This window comes from Ascaphus truei, chromosome 11 (assembly GCF_040206685.1).
Source record: "Ascaphus truei isolate aAscTru1 chromosome 11, aAscTru1.hap1, whole genome shotgun sequence".
Lineage (NCBI taxonomy): Eukaryota > Metazoa > Chordata > Amphibia > Anura > Ascaphidae > Ascaphus > Ascaphus truei.
Window position 1 is genome coordinate 13,723,822 of NC_134493.1, and position 16,485 is coordinate 13,740,306.

The following is a 16,485-nucleotide window of genomic DNA, read 5'->3' on the forward strand; positions in this document are numbered from 1 at the left end:
AAAGACAGCAGCACTTCCGAAAGAATGGAATACAAAAGGTGATGGTATGTTGTTTCGTGAACCTACAGCATGGGACACTTGCACTCAACCACGCTTTGCTACATTTACCAATACGACATACTACAGCCATTCATGTAAAGGTTTCAAGAATGCGTGTGGTATCACATTGGAGAAATTGATTAATGAAGGAATCTGTGATAAGGACACTACAGTATTCAAGTACGGTTGTAAACCGTGTTCCTTTTATTACAATCTCACGCAAGGCTATTTTAACTGGCAACCGAAAATGATTGATCAAGGATTTTTACATTTTTCTGGGTTACGAGGTTTTTGGTGTGTGGAGCGAATAGTGATTATGAAACCTAATTACAAAGTCTACTCCCTGTTCCAGAAATGTCTCAATGATAGTTTGCATATGAATGTTGACACGGTAATCAGGGCAATGAGCGATTTGATGAATGTTCAAATAGCTCCAGATGATAAACCCTGTGAGTATGACACGTGCACCACACGTAATATTGTTAACATGCCCTACTCAGAGGCAATGTGGGGTACGAATGCAACGATTAATGCCATAGTGTATTATGAAAATGACACAGAGTTCATGAATGAATGTAAAGTTTCAAGTAAAACATCTGCAAGAAAATTGCTTACTAACGATGATATTCTTATAACCACAGGACACCTGCTGAGTGATTCTGTTTCTGTTATAAGTCAAATCTCTGACTCAAATGATGAAGAATTAAGGAGAGGTATTTTGGTGTTAAGAGATCACATGATAAAATTTGCTTCCTACACAATTTCAGATATAACAGTGTTATCCGTAAAGAAAAACCCGCACTGCTGGTGTTGAACCTGGTGAGGTGCTAACTGGGTGAGGACATATTAGTGTAATTAAAGAGAAAAAGAACCCAGTTTCCTAGCACTCCTTCACAACAAATGTATAATGATAATATTAAAATTACTTTATTAATAACTAATGAATAAAAAAAGGGGTGTTAAAACGTAATTAAATACTCTATAGAACAGCACGTGACTGTATCTGTTGGTAACCCACCCGGATCTAGGTGGGTAGATATGGTATGATCCCTGATAGATATTCGGGATCAATAGCTATATGTTATAGCTACCTGTAATGCAGGAAAGGAGTCAGAGAAAGCCCGCTTAAGAGACTGTCTCTATGTGAGTGTATCGTGGCGTGTAGTGCGCTCTAATGGATACACTCTAATATCTGGTATATAATGCGTAAGGTTAGACCTAAATGTATCTACCCCGGATAGAGATTGCACTGGTTGCTATATAATCACCAGCGTTGACAAGGTTAATTCTCTATAGAGGACACAAATTGCCCATACTATTCTGCGCAGACTAATAGTCAAGCACTAAAGTGTGATAATGCAGTATCAGAAGGCTAAGGCATCTACATGTAGTTACCCATACACCTTGGAGGTGATGTAAGCCCAAATAGGCACTCCCTCACTACTGTCAGTATGGTGTGGGTAATTGTAAGATGTTTGTGTATAGCATCTAATAGTTCAGATAGAATAATATCTAAAATGCCACATATGCACACTCTCAGCACATTTGTAGTCACCCTTACACTTGGCAGAATGGTATACTGCGTAGGTGGTGGGGGCTAGTGTGAAGACACCCCCCCCCACAGTATAGAGAGGGTGGGTATGGTGGTAGCACTGACTACTTGGGCTAATTACATGCACATGAGCAGCTGGGAGGCTGCTCATCAATGAGGAGATACACTAGCTAGCAAAATCAGCCAAATGTGGTGGGGTACACAAGGGGTTAATATAGGATGAGGTCAATACCCCATAACACCCCTCCCCCCCTTCCCCTCAGAGTATTGAGCAATATATATGCACTCAATGATAGCGTGGGGAGCCGGTCTGACTGGTAATCGCATAGTCCCCTACATCAGCACTGATCCTGGTTATATCAGTGCCGATGTGCTCGAGGACATGCCTGTCTGTAAGGTGGGTTTAGCAAAGACTCCTTGAAAGCATAGAGAGTCGCGCGGTACTGGTATACAGCGCGATCCCGTGTCAAAACAGGCACAGCTAGGGAAGCTGAATTGCGGTAAGGCGGATCAATATCCTTAGACTCTAATGTTTAAATAAACAAGCTTCCCGCGTGTGCAGAGAGAGAACTGCCGACGCGCGCGTTTCACGTGTAAAAACGCTTCTTCAGGGCACCCCCTACGTGCCCTGAAGAAGCGTTTTTACACGTGAAACGCGCGCGTCGGCAGTTCTCTCTCTGCACACGCGGGAAGCTTGTTTATTTAAACATTAGAGTCTAAGGATATTGATCCGCCTTACCGCAATTCAGCTTCCCTAGCTGTGCCTGTTTTGACACGGGATCGCGCTGTATACCAGTACCGCGCGACTCTCTATGCTTTCAAGGAGTCTTTGCTAAACCCACCTTACAGACAGGCATGTCCTCGAGCACATCGGCACTGATATAACCAGGATCAGTGCTGATGTAGGGGACTATGCGATTACCAGTCAGACCGGCTCCCCACGCTATCATTGAGTGCATATATATTGCTCAATACTCTGAGGGGAAGGGGGGGAGGGGTGTTATGGGGTATTGACCTCATCCTATATTAACCCCTTGTGTACCCCACCACATTTGGCTGATTTTGCTAGCTAGTGTATCTCCTCATTGATGAGCAGCCTCCCAGCTGCTCATGTGCATGTAATTAGCCCAAGTAGTCACTGCTACCACCATACCCACCCTCTCTATACTGTGGGGGGGGTGTCTTCACACTAGCCCCCACCACCTACGCAGTATACCATTCTGCCAAGTGTAAGGGTGACTACAAATGTGCTGAGAGTGTGCATATGTGGCATTTTAGATATTATTCTATCTGAACTATTAGATGCTATACACAAACATCTTACAATTACCCACACCATACTGACAGTAGTGAGGGAGTGCCTATTTGGGCTTACATCACCTCCAAGGTGTATGGGTAACTACAGTACATGTAGATGCCTTAGCCTTCTGATACTGCATTATCACACTTTAGTGCTTGACTATTAGTCTGCGCAGAATAGTATTGGCAATTTGTGTCCTCTATAGAGAATTAACCTTGTCAACGCTGGTGATTATATAGCAACCAGTGCAATCTCTATCCGGGGTAGATACATTTAGGTCTAACCTTACGCATTATATACCAGATATTAGAGTGTATCCATTAGAGCGCACTACACGCCACGATACACTCACATAGAGACAGTCTCTTAAGCGGGCTTTCTCTGACTCCTTTCCTGCATTACAGGTAGCTATAACATATAGCTATTGATCCCGAATATCTATCAGGGATCATACCATATCTACCCACCTAGATCCGGGTGGGTTACCAACAGATACAGTCACGTGCTGTTCTATAGAGTATTTAATTACGTTTTAACACCCCTTTTTTTATTCATTAGTTATTAATAAAGTAATTTTAATATTATCATTATACATTTGTTGTGAAGGAGTGCTAGGAAACTGGGTTCTTTTTCTCTTTAATTACACTATAACAGTGTTATCTGAAGAAATTAAAGCTTTGGTTATTCTTAATCACATTACTTCTATCAGGTTAACATTGCAAAGTAAAAAGGTTGACATATCACTTTTAAATCTCACTTTAATCACACAGACTCTCAATTTAAGTCCGAAGGAATCTGAAATCCTGGCATATGTTTCACAAACCACAGTTTATGACATACGAGAAAGAAACCACAGACGGGTTCATAACCCTGATGACTCATTATGGGAAGTTTTTAAATACTATGAATTATTTATTCCAGGAGACGTATATACAACAAATTGGGAACTGCTTAATTTTGGACACATAACACACACAGGTTCTTATTTCGCAAGGATGCAGGTTGCGCAACCATTTCAATACATGTCTGTGAAATGTGATCGTAAATTTTTCATCAGCACTATAAGATGTGTTGATAGAGGTTACTTGATTTGTGATGACATTATACAGCACACGCCTTGCAATGATCAAATGCAAGGTAGCAACTGCCCGATAACTGTAATGCCTATTCAAACCCCTTTTACATTAGTTCACAGCCTAGATAATGGGAGTTACATACACTGGCGACACACTTTATTCGAGCTCGGCTAGAACCACGAATTCGGGTATACCCGGGTGTATTGAGGTTTGTGACTGTTTTCTGCCCGAGTGCATTGAGGTATTTTCCAGGCAGGGATTGAAGCATTTTATTCCCGCTGGCTGCAATACTGCACAGTATATATATATATACTGCATTACAATTCATGAATTTATGCCATCTGGTAGACACGCGAAGCATTGCAGCCTATTAAATCCTAATCATTATCATTTAACAGATCAGCCGCCCGTCAGCCAGGCATGAACCCAGGCTGGGAAGGCAAACGCAACGGGGCTTGTCAGAGGTGAGGAGCGGCGCATTCCAGGTATCTGCCAGGTACATACTGGGTATTTGCTCGAATAAAGTGTGTCGGTGCAGTAGTGTTATCTACAGAAAAGGATTGCGATATTCCTCCTTTTCAGGCATCACTTGTCACGGTTAATGGGAGTATACAGTGTTATGGTACTACACTTATTCCACCTCTGTTACATCAGAAATTCACATCTGGAGTACATTTCCAGGTACCAGCTATCACACTGATCCTTCCTCACATGACAGCCTATTTGGCACATTTAAAGAAGATGAAAGTTACTATAGGGTTCACACATGATATAGTACATACCCTTTTACAGAGAGTTCACAGTGAATTACTACGTGTTGATTTGCACCCAGGTGATTTTCCCCAGTGGTTAACTACACTGGGTGAGTCATTGAAAACTTTTTGGCCAATGACAGGTAATTTTTTGACAAAGATAGGCACTAGCCTACAATCTACTGGTAAAAGTATCTTTAGTGGACTAGGAAATGCGTTTGGAATCCTAGGTTATTTAAAACCAATATTGTTTTTTATTTTAGGGATAATAATCCTTGTTATTTTGCTTCGTATTTTCTCATTTCTTCCGAAGATGAAGATGAAGAGGCGTTCAGCTTAATCACATTTTGCTTTATAGCATATATTCTTATATTTTTACCTAGATACTAATATACTGTTTTAAGCACACAGGTCAAATCTAACCTGCTGCAGTATGCTTTGTTGCAAGGACACAGACGAAAAGAAAGATACTTCACAAATCTTGCGTCTACCACGTTCCTATCAGACCTCCATGAGGATGTACTTAGATGAACTGGTTTTGCCAAATCGGAAACCCCGCAAAGTGCATGCAGTTCACGATACGATGAGAGACTTTATGTATCAGGACTCTCTTGCTTCCTCTGGACCGTTTTCTGTTTTAACACCTAATGGGACATTGCTACCGCGTAGCTTGCTAATGTTATGTAATTTTTGGCAAGTGAAATCTTTGCTGTCTCTTGGTGATCAACCCAACTTCAAGTGTAGAGACATTCACCGTCAAATATTTCAAATGTCTTTTTATACAATTGAAGAAGGTCATATCAGTATTGTCAGCCACGGGTCATATAATTGTACCACTTTGCTTGCATGTTCAGGTAATAAACATCAACATTGTTTTGGTGCCCGTTGGAATACTACGCTCTTGAGTGTGTATGAAAGCCAACATCAACCCGCTTTACAATTGGGTGATTTTTACAAATTGATACCTTCCCATCGTGGAATAACTTGTGCACATTTGCGCAGTTGTGGGTGTTTTGGCGATCAGTCACATACTCCTATGAGTTCAAGCTCATCAACATCAGAGAGCTGTGACACTGTCTTCCAATAGTACACATAATGAATATTTTCTGCTTTGATAGTTTTTCTTGCATTTGCAAAAATATGATAATTATGTGTAGGAGAGGGTGTTATGGATTACAGGTATTTTCTGGCATATAACGCATAATGAATACAGGTCACAGGTACTTATATACGTAGTATCATAGTAAGGCCTAGTATAGCTTAGAGTATATTGTTAAAATCCTGGTTTTTCTTGTCTTAGAAATAATAGCTTGTTTTGCTCAGAAGTGGCAGGATATTAGGACAGGTTACAAAGACATAAAAAGGGGAACTTATAACGGTAAACACGCTGTGGTTTGAACGGGAACTTATGAAATATCATAAGTTACTAAATGTACGTCCTAAGATCGTAAACATCATACGTCACTAACTATAATTTCTGACTCGTAAACATCATACGTCACAAACCACAGAGTATGGACACATGACACGTGACACACGTACGCAGTAACTAATACACTCTATATTAGGTTGGCCCGACTCCATGTTAGATGAGAGAGAGAGAGAGAGAGAAAGAGAACCGAACTTAAGTGTGAAGTCACACAGATGAGACTGGGACTGGCTGACCTGACCTGATATAATATCTTTTGGTTTGTGAGTATTGACAATGCATATCTAGTTATAATCTCTGCATAGTTAGGAATGGATTGGTAACATACTGTAACTGTTAGCCATTGGCTTATAAGAAGCTTGTTCTGATATTTCTGATATTTCTGAATATTGTTGTAATACAATAAAGGATAAACCTTTTCTTATACAAACTCTGAGTACCCTTTCTTTATAAATAATAATCTCACAATACCCTCCATATATCATAATATGTGAGGGTGTGGCCGAGGCTTTTTCAAGTGCAACATTCTTGGTTTGTGTTCTCTGCTTAGAGCAGGATATAACTCACCATAAGGCGACACTTGATAAAGAGAGGTAGGTGATAGAACCCAGATTAGGACCCCCTACTAATCGAGATACATGCCCGTTTATGGGGTGCCGGTATCCCCATGTTAAAATCCTATGGGTCACGTGACTGTGGGATCTTAACAAAGCAGAGGGGATACATGCACCCCATAACGGGGCCTGTATGTCAGGAAGTAGGGGGTCCCGAGGCTGAAATCAACTTTGTTCAACTCAGGAGACCCTCTGCTCCCTCACACTAGTATCAAACACCCCCCCCCCCCATGGGCGTCCGCAGGAGGGGGCAAGGGGGAGCGCTTGCCCCCCCCTGGATCCTGGGCCGCCAACAGCGAGGAACAGAGGGCACTGACGTGACAGGATTTAGCGCGCTCTTCTGCAAAAAAAAAAAACCTCCCTTGTCTCCTGATTGGCTGGCGCGTGTTGGCACGCTGCCAGGATTTTTTTTTTTTGTCCCTCGCAACTCTATCTCAGCGGTGCGCAAAACTGGGGGGCGCCAAATTATTTAGGGGGGGGCGCAGCCTGTGCGGCGAAACCTGGGGGCAGAGCAGAGCAGGAGCAGAGCAGAGCAGGAGCAGAGCAGAGCAGGGGCAGAGCAGGGGCAGAGCAGAGCAGGGGCAGAATAGAAGATCCGTGCTGTGTTTCCCTGTGCTTGCAGAGGGGGCGGGGCGTCCCTCTGCACACAGACACAAGCTCTCCTCTTCCTGTCTTTACTTGAGTGGGGAGCCGAGCAAGCAGTGTGTGTGTGTGTGTGTGTGTGTGTGTGTGTGTGTGTGTGTGTGTGTGTGTGTGTGTGTGTGTGTGTGTGTGTATATATGTATAGTGATGTGTGTGTGTGTGTGTGTGTGTGTGTGTGTGTGTATATATAGTGATGTGTGTGTGTGTGTGTGTATATAGTGATGTGTGTGTGTGTGTGTGTGTGTGTGTATATATGTATAGTGATGTCACTGTGTGTGTGTGTGTGTGTGTGTATATATATGTATAGTGATGTCACTGTGTGTGTGTGTGTGTGTATATATATATGTATAGTGATGTGTGTGTATATGTATAGTGGTGTGTGTGTGTGTGTATATATATATGTATAGTGATGTGTGTGTGTGTGTATATATGTATAGTGATGTGTGTGTGTGTGTGTGTGTGTGTGTGTGTATATATGTATAGTGATGTGTGTGTGTGTGTGTATATATATATGTATAATGATGTGTATGTGTGTGTGTGTGTGTGTGTGTGTGTGTGTATATATGTATAGTGATGTGTGTGTGTGTGTGTGTGTGTGTATATATACATATGTATAGTGATGTGTGTGTGTGTGTGTGTTTGTGTGTATATATATATATATATATATATATATATATATATATATATATATATATATATATATATATATATATATATATATATATATATATATAATGTGTAGTGATGTGTGTGTTTTGTGATTGAATGTGTGCTGTGATTGTGTGGTGTGGGGGGTGTTGTTTGTGTTGTGATTGATTGTGTGCTTGGCGAGACAAACAAAATTGACATTGAAGCATGCTCAGCAGCAGTCAATGCGCACAACCCCACACCCACCCACACACAAACACAGAAATAGCCCTGATCCATAACCCCCACTCGTGCTTGCAAAATTATGCAGGACACCCTGTGCTCATGCTTGGAGAGTTGGTGATGTCACCACTCTCGGCGGCAGCGTGGACGCAGCCTAATTTTGCAAGCGCGAGCTGTTGAAACATATTTGTATTTACATTGTATATCGTTTAATAAAGGGGGGGGGGGTTCATGTGATTTTGATTACATCAGGCAGGGGGGGCCCGAGAAATTAAATGGATGAAAAGGGGGGCTCGGCATAAAAAGTTTGCTCACCCCTGCGAGTCTATCTGACCTTGCATAGCGAGGCCTGCCCTTTCCTGCATGGAGCAAGTCAGGTGACTACTGCTCCATGCCACTCTCGCTTCCCCCCTGTCCTCCTGCTCTTATTCCCCCCCCCTGCTCCTGTCCCCCCTTCCCGTTCCGATTCCCCCCCTGCTCCGGGTCCCCCCTTCCCGTTCCGATTCCCCCCCCCTGCTCCGATTCCCCCTTGTTGCGAGTGTCTGAGTGTGTGTCTGTGTGTGTGTGTGAGATCAGGGGGGGAGGGAATGAATGTGAGGAGGACGGATTCAGGGAGTGGGTTTGAGTCAGAGGGGCATAATTGATGGAGGGGGGAGAGTGAGGAGACAGGGGGTGTAATAGAGGAAGAGAGGGGTGAGGGGAGAGAGTGAATGAAGAAGAGAGGGGGTAAGAAAGAGATGGGGCTACACCTTGGGACTATCTGCATTAGAGTGGGGTGTGGGGTGTGTGTGTCTGAGTCTGAGTGAGAGAGAGAGAGTCTGAGTGAGCGAGGGATTCTGAAGGGGGGGGAGTCTGAGAGAGTCTGAGGGGGAGAGAAAGAGTCTGAGGGGGAGAGAGAGAGTCTGAGGGGGAGAGAGAGAGTCTGAGGGGGAGAGTGAGAGTCTGAGAGGGAGAGTCTGAGAGGGAGAGGGAGAGTCTGAGAGGGAGAGGGAGAGTGAGAGTCTGAGAGGGAGAGTGAGAGTCTGAGAGGGAGAGGGAGAGTCTGAGAGGGAGAGGGAGAGTCTGAGAGGGAGAGTGAGAGTCTGAGAGGGAGAGTTAGAGTCTGAGAGGGAGAGTGAGAGTCTGAGAGGGAGAGGGAGAATATGAGAGGGAGAGTGACAGTCTGAGAGGGAGAGTGAGAGTCTGAGAGGGAGAGGGACAGTCTGAGAGGGAGAGGGAGAGTCTGAGAGGGAGAGTCTGAGAGGGAGAGTCTGAGAGGGAGAGTCTGAGAGGGAGAGGGAGAGTCGGAGAGGGAGAGGGAGCGTCTGAGAGGGAGAGTCTGAGAGGGAGAGTCTGAGAGGGGGAGAGTCTGAGAGGGGGAGAGTCTGAGAGGGGGAGAGTCTGAGAGGGGGAGAGTCTGAGAGGGGGAGAGTCTGAGAGGGGGAGAGTCTGAGAGGGGGAGAGTCTGAGAGGGGGAGAGTTTGAGAGGGAGAGTCTGAGAGGGGGAGAGTCTGAGAGGGGGAGAGTCTGAGAGGGAGAGTCTGAGAGGGAGAGTCTGAGAGAGGGAGGGTGTGTGTTTGTGTCTGTCTGTCTGTGAATGAATACAGACACCAACCCACAGTCAGTCAGTCACCCACCCAAGTGTCAGTCAGTCACCCAAGTGTCAGTCACACACGAGTCAGTCAGTCAAAGTGTCAGTCACCCACCCCGTCAACCACCCCCCCCCCCCCACAACCACTCTCTCTCTCTGTCTAGTTAACATTATGCCCCCCCCTGAAAACATTTCTGCGGACGCCCATGCCCCCCCCCCCAGTATAAAATCATTACCTTAGCGGTTAGCTGCTAAGTTAATGAGGCAGCTTACATTTTATTTTTATACATAGTGTGCGTGAGCAGGGGGTCTCCTGAGCTGAAGAAAGTTGATTTCAGCCTCGGGGATCCTACTTTCCGAGATACAAGCCCCGGTATGAGGTGCCGGTATCCCCTCTGCTTTGTTTATTCCCACGTGGATTTGAACATGGAGGAGATACCGGCACCCCATACAGGGGCCTGTAACTCGGGAAGTAGGGGGTCCCCGAGGCTGAAATCAACTTTCTTCAGCTCAGGAGACCCCCTGCTCACGCACACTATGTATAAAAATAAAATGTAAGCTGCCTCATTAACTTAGCAGCTAACCGCTAAGGTAATGATTTTTTATTGGGGAGGGGGTGTATGATACTAGTGTGAGGGAGCAGGGGGTATCCTGATTTCAAATTTAATTTCAGCCTCCGGGACCCCCTACTTCCCGAGATACAGGCTCCGGTATGGAGTGCTGGTATCCCCTTTGCTTTGTTTAGATCCCACGGTCACATGACCCACATGATATTAACATGGGGATACCTGCACCCTATAACGGGGCCTGTATCTTGGGAAGTAGGGGGTCCCAGACCTGAAATCAATGCGGTTCAGCTCCGGAGACCCCCTGTTACATTACTGTAATATTAGAAGTTTAATAAAATTCCCGCGATCGCCTGTGAGAGGCGTGTAGTTAGAGTGACTGATTCTGCCTCTTACTGCGCATCTATTACATAAAGGCAGACCCTGGTAGGATTCACACAGCAGGGACCCCTGCTCTATTACTCTGGCGGGCCATTAGTCTGTCACGGCGCAACTCAGGTGGATCTCGGGCATATCCCGAAATTCCATTTCGAGATTCCTTAAAATAACGGACAATAGCAGAAAAAATACACATAACAAACAAACAGATAATAGACAAAACAATTATTCCTTGGCGCACTGTCAGATATTAAACCTGGCAAAGTGGATGAAGTCCCATAGCCTTGATGATGGAGATATTATGTCCACAGTCCAAAGCACTAGATTCCTTTGGATTAGAGCCAGATCTGGAAACATAAAGACAGAACAACCATTGCGCAGTACCCTCTGGTCAGTCCTGCTCTCCCCCACCGTTGCCAGCTACTTACTTAAAAGTGGATAAAATGGGCCTCAAAAGGTATCTTTACTTGCTTCACGGCAGGCTCCAATTAAGCGTTGTGGCAGGCGACGAAAATCTCTCTCCAGATTCACGTCCGCAACACCACAGACCGTATGTGAAGGAAAGATAAGGCACCAATAGTGTGATACCAAACATTTATTACTAAAAACAACAGGGTAAACAACAGTGCACTCACATGCCGTTAGTCCCTACATGCAGCATACAACGTGCCGTCCGCTCTCATGGGAGGATGCCGGGGTGATGCAGGAGGAGGCTGAAGTTGGCGTAAATCCCTGCTTCGTGGCCGCGACTCGGAGCGCCTCGTCCTTCCTCTGATGACGTCACCGCTGATCAACCCCTTCTCCTCTCCATGATCGTGATTACCCCTGAAGAAGTGACGTCAGCAGTCACGAAACGCGCGTAGGGTGGAGCTTTCAGAACGTGATACAGCGTGCAAACGTTTGGAGAGGAGAAGGGGTTGATTAGCGGTGACGTACACTAAAGAGGTTCTCCTCATTTTTGGATTATGTGGGCCACTAGTCTATCACGATGCACTCCTAAGGCATATTGGCATCCCTATAATTAACTAGTCATTTCTTTTTTCCCTACACTGAGTTCATACTACATCTGGGATCTTTTGTGATCACTGATGTTCCAAATCTCTTTATGTATATACTTCGTTTGCCTAGCATGGGAACGTGAAATGGTAGTACTTGTTTCTGCCCTGATTTTCACTCAGGCCTGAGATGCCGGAAGTTCCTATTCCTGGTCATACAAAGCCCCAATCTTTATTAACTAAGATAACTTAATCATAGCTAAGCTTGCGTCAAATTCGTACAACAGCCTTATTGTCCAGAAAGACGTGGGAAGGAAAACAAAATGCTGTGACTGATGACAATGCTGCTGAAAGTCTGTTCTTCTAAATGGGACCCCCATGGAGCAATGTTCTGATGCTGGGGGATGCCATTGTCAAGATTACCCTGACTCCCCCTGCAGCACATCTATACAGTGCTAACAATTCTTTCAATAAATACAAACAAGAAAAAAAAATGAAAATTCAGAAATTGCATTTGCACCACTAGGCACTCAGAGGTCTTAACCAAGTAGAATTCTACACGAAAAAAATAATTCCATTTAACTTTTATATACAGTACCTCTAAATTCAATATCAACTGCTCCAGCATTGTGTATTAACTTTACTTTCACCACTTTGTCTTATACATTAGATGTTATAGTGCATGAAATGAATACATAGTCACATACCAGTGGCTGCAGTTCCAAGCAGTGATCGACAGTACTGCCTGTAGCTAACTAAAACTTTTTTTATGATTTTTTTCTGCATGACCACATCACAAGTCAGCGCACAACATTGAAATTTATGAACCAGTCACAGCTGTCAGTGATCTAAGGTATGGGGCAAATACTGAGTTTTAAAAAGCCACATACAAACACATGTTTTTTCTAAGGTGTAACAGTTTGATATACAGTGCATGACAATGCCATGTTTCCTTGAGATGAATAGTCACCAATAGCAAGGATGTATTAATAAAACTGAAGCACAGTTTCCTTCTTTAAAAAGTATTACATAGTATATTGTGGCGAAACATTTTCAGAATCTGATTTCTCAGCTTGACACTCATGAAACTGCACTTTATGAAATATTCAAACAACATATACAGTATTTTCATTTTCTATAATTAGAAGAATGCTGTTATTTTAGCAAAAGCAAAATAATATAAAAATACTGTACTGTATGTTAGTGATGGATATCATCACCCTTCCCCATGTAAAAGAGATGCAAATTGTAAATATTGTTATCACTGCTTTCACGAAAGATACAATGCACAGGTAGAAACAACTGGTGCCCATGTTCCTTCCCAATACTGTAAGCATATATTTATGTTCCCTTTATAACATCATGAAACTCTGAAGACAGAATAAAACATGGTAAAGAGGCCACCAGGTAGATATAGTTATCAAATTGATCCCTATAACTGAGAAAGTAATTATTTGCTTATGTCAGGTGCAATATTTCTCAGAAAAACAAAATGGTAATGAGAATGCAATTTGTTACCTTCACACATTCTCAAAGCTTTAAAATTAGATTTCATCATAATTTAAAACTTGTACTGATTTTATGTCGTTTTGTATTGTTTGAGCTAGGAAGAAATGAGTATGTACTGTACAGGCCGTCCTCGGTTATCCAATTGAACCCGTTCTGTAAGTAGCGTTGGATACTGAAACCATTGTAAAGTGAGTCCCATGTTAACCAGTGGCGCTGAGCGTTGGATAACGCATTCCGGCGTTGAAAAACGGCACTCAGGGTTGCATTGTAAAGCGTTGGATATGCCATTCGTTGTAAAGTATATCGTTGGATAACGAGGACTACCTGTACATGTTTTTACATACAGTCAGGTATATTAAGGTATATTAAACTCTTGTATTTAAGCAAAGTTTGTACAAGCAAAATGCAATAATAACTTTATTTCATATAGAGCTTTTACCCGTGTGACTCAAATCTCTTCACAAGTACAATATTAATACGCCTTATTGTACATAGGATTTTACAAGCACAGTCCCTACCTGAACGAGCTAACAAATATTGTTGCCAGAAGCACAGGGAGATAAAGTGACTTGTTCAAGGTCACAATGAGCTAACACATGATTTGAAGGTCATGTGATTGTTTATAGAGCTAATGGAACAGACTCTATGGGGTCTATTTACTAAACTTTGATAAGTGCCTTAACGTTGTTTAAGTGTATTTTCAAGTGATATTGCATGTTTAGTTATTCACAAAGCTTTGATAACGTAGCAAAATCGCTTGAAAACGACTTTTTATCGAGCGTTAACACACTTGCAAGCTGTGCGTTAGATCAAAAATTGCCGAAACTCACATTTTTTGTCAGTATCTTCTATTCACAAAGCTCCGAGATGCAGATCGCGGGTTAAATACTCACATTCTTTTCTCACCACCTGAAGGGTGATGAGATCGGAATCGCAATATGCATTCGACAGAGTTGATTTATTTTTACTGCGTAAAATTTATGCCGGGCGTCTCTAGAGCGACCAGCATTCATTTAAGCTCTAGAGACTCCCGGATTCAATCCTAGGTAATAAAAATAATATTACAGTAGGGGGCGTGGCAAAGACATTGAACTGTGCGGTCGCATGTTAGTTCTTCTCCGTAGAAAAATTGTGATTTTTATCCCCAATACAGTAACTAAAAGCTTGTTCCAGGATTAAATGTAGGAGATAGAGTTAACAAAATAAACTGCAGAGATGTAAGGCAGAGATGTAAGGCGATCCCGAGACTCCACTGCGGTCTTGACGCTGATCATCGGACACAACCACGATCCCGGGGAGAGAGGCCTCTACAGACACTGCACCATGAGGAGCTTAAGATGGCTGTCTAGCCCACATGGTTACACTAACCTGGAGGCTGCCCATCAGACTGGGAACATTGGGAGATGTCAGTGAGGACGAGCGCTCCTGATACTGTCGAGGTGGGTGAGTGGGCTGCGGTGCCATGAAGGCTGCTGTGCTTGGGAGAGGCAGGAGAATGAAGTCCGGGGCTGGAGACAGGGCTGCTCCCCCCGGTGACCACCTCAGCTATTGATCGATTAAGTAGGGACTTGATTTTCCAAGTCCTACAGAAACAAAATTTTGGACCTAAATTTATCATGTGGGTAAAAGTCTTATATTGGAACCTCGCAGCTAAAGTGTCATCTGATGAATATTAGTCATCTCCAATTAATATTCAGAATGGTAACCAACAGGTGTGCCCACTGTCTCCCCTTATTTTTGCCCTATCAGTGGAACCATGGGCAAATAAAATCCGGGCAAATCCCGACATTCAGAAATTACGATAGATCGGTCACAATATAAATTGGGGCTATTCGCTTACGATATTGTCCTGACCCTCAGTAAACCCTTGACGTCACTACCCAATCTTTACAAATACCTCCTAGATTTTGGTGTATTATATAATTTTTAAATAAATGGGTCTAAATCCACAACCATAGGAATAAATCTGGCCCCAAATGTTGAAATTGATCTACTTAATTTTTATTCCTCATGGTGTGAATCACACTGTAAATACTTAGGGGACAATATTTTTCCCACTTCAACATGTTCTACAAAAATAACTACCTTCAAATCTATAGGAGGATAGTGGGCCTCCTGATGGAATAGAGGGGTTATGAGCTATGCTGCTTTAGTCATTTAGCAGCCCTCTCAAAATGACAGTAACGGATCGGGGGACTCGCGCTTCCCAGCGTGTCCCCGTCACCCCACGTCCCATGGAGGCTAGCTGTCCCGCTCCCCTACGTCCCTAATCTCTATCCTCCTCCCTGCGCCATTCCTCCACAGCACGGTCCGCACGCCCAGGCACACGTTCTGCGCACGCGCGCGGTTCTCTCACCGAGCACACGTGCTCCCGATCTCTTGCCTCCTATCGTGGTACACGCGCCCCTCGGCGTGCCTCCGTCATCCCAGCCCTTTCTCTACCTGGTTCCTCCGCTCCTCCTTCCCCTCTGTCTCCCATGCCGAGCGCCTCCTCCGCGATGCTTCCCCCACGCTCTAGTACATGCGCGGTGCGCGAGCATAACAAGGTTACAGAAGGCGCGCGCACCCGCTCTAGTTACCAACCCTCCCCAGGCATTAGCTCTGCCCCCCATCGGTTGCAGGCAGTTACCCTCGATTACCTCCCTGTCTCCTCGCCTGATCTCACAGACCTATCACTGCAATTACCCACTCAAACATCTGCTCCTCCCTTCACCCCTATTGGCCCTTCTTCCCATATAACCTCCTCTCTATCCTCTCAGTCCTTGCTCTGCATAGCTTTCCTGTAGCTTCTGTGTGTGCAGTGTCTATGCCTAGCTCCCTTGTCTGTTTCAGCTCTGGTTCCTGTTCCTGCCCCTGTTTGGATTCCTTTGGTTTGAACTTGAACTCTGCTTTGGACTTGACTACGCTGCCTTCCCCTGCTATTGAACCCTGGCTTTTGGACATCACTACGCTGCTCTCTCCAACCCCTGAACTCTGGCTTTTGGACATTACCTTCCGACCTCTGGCACCCCGGATTCAGCAAGTATAACATTAACCCTTACTCACCAGGCCCGGCAACACAATTACCACACTCCGGGCACGCCCTCACTGCTGTGGGTGCGTGTGATATCCTTACCCACCTCAGTACTGGGGACTGGCCAGGTCTGCAGGCATACAGGCATTACATTATGCAGAGCCCAACAAATGCAGACCC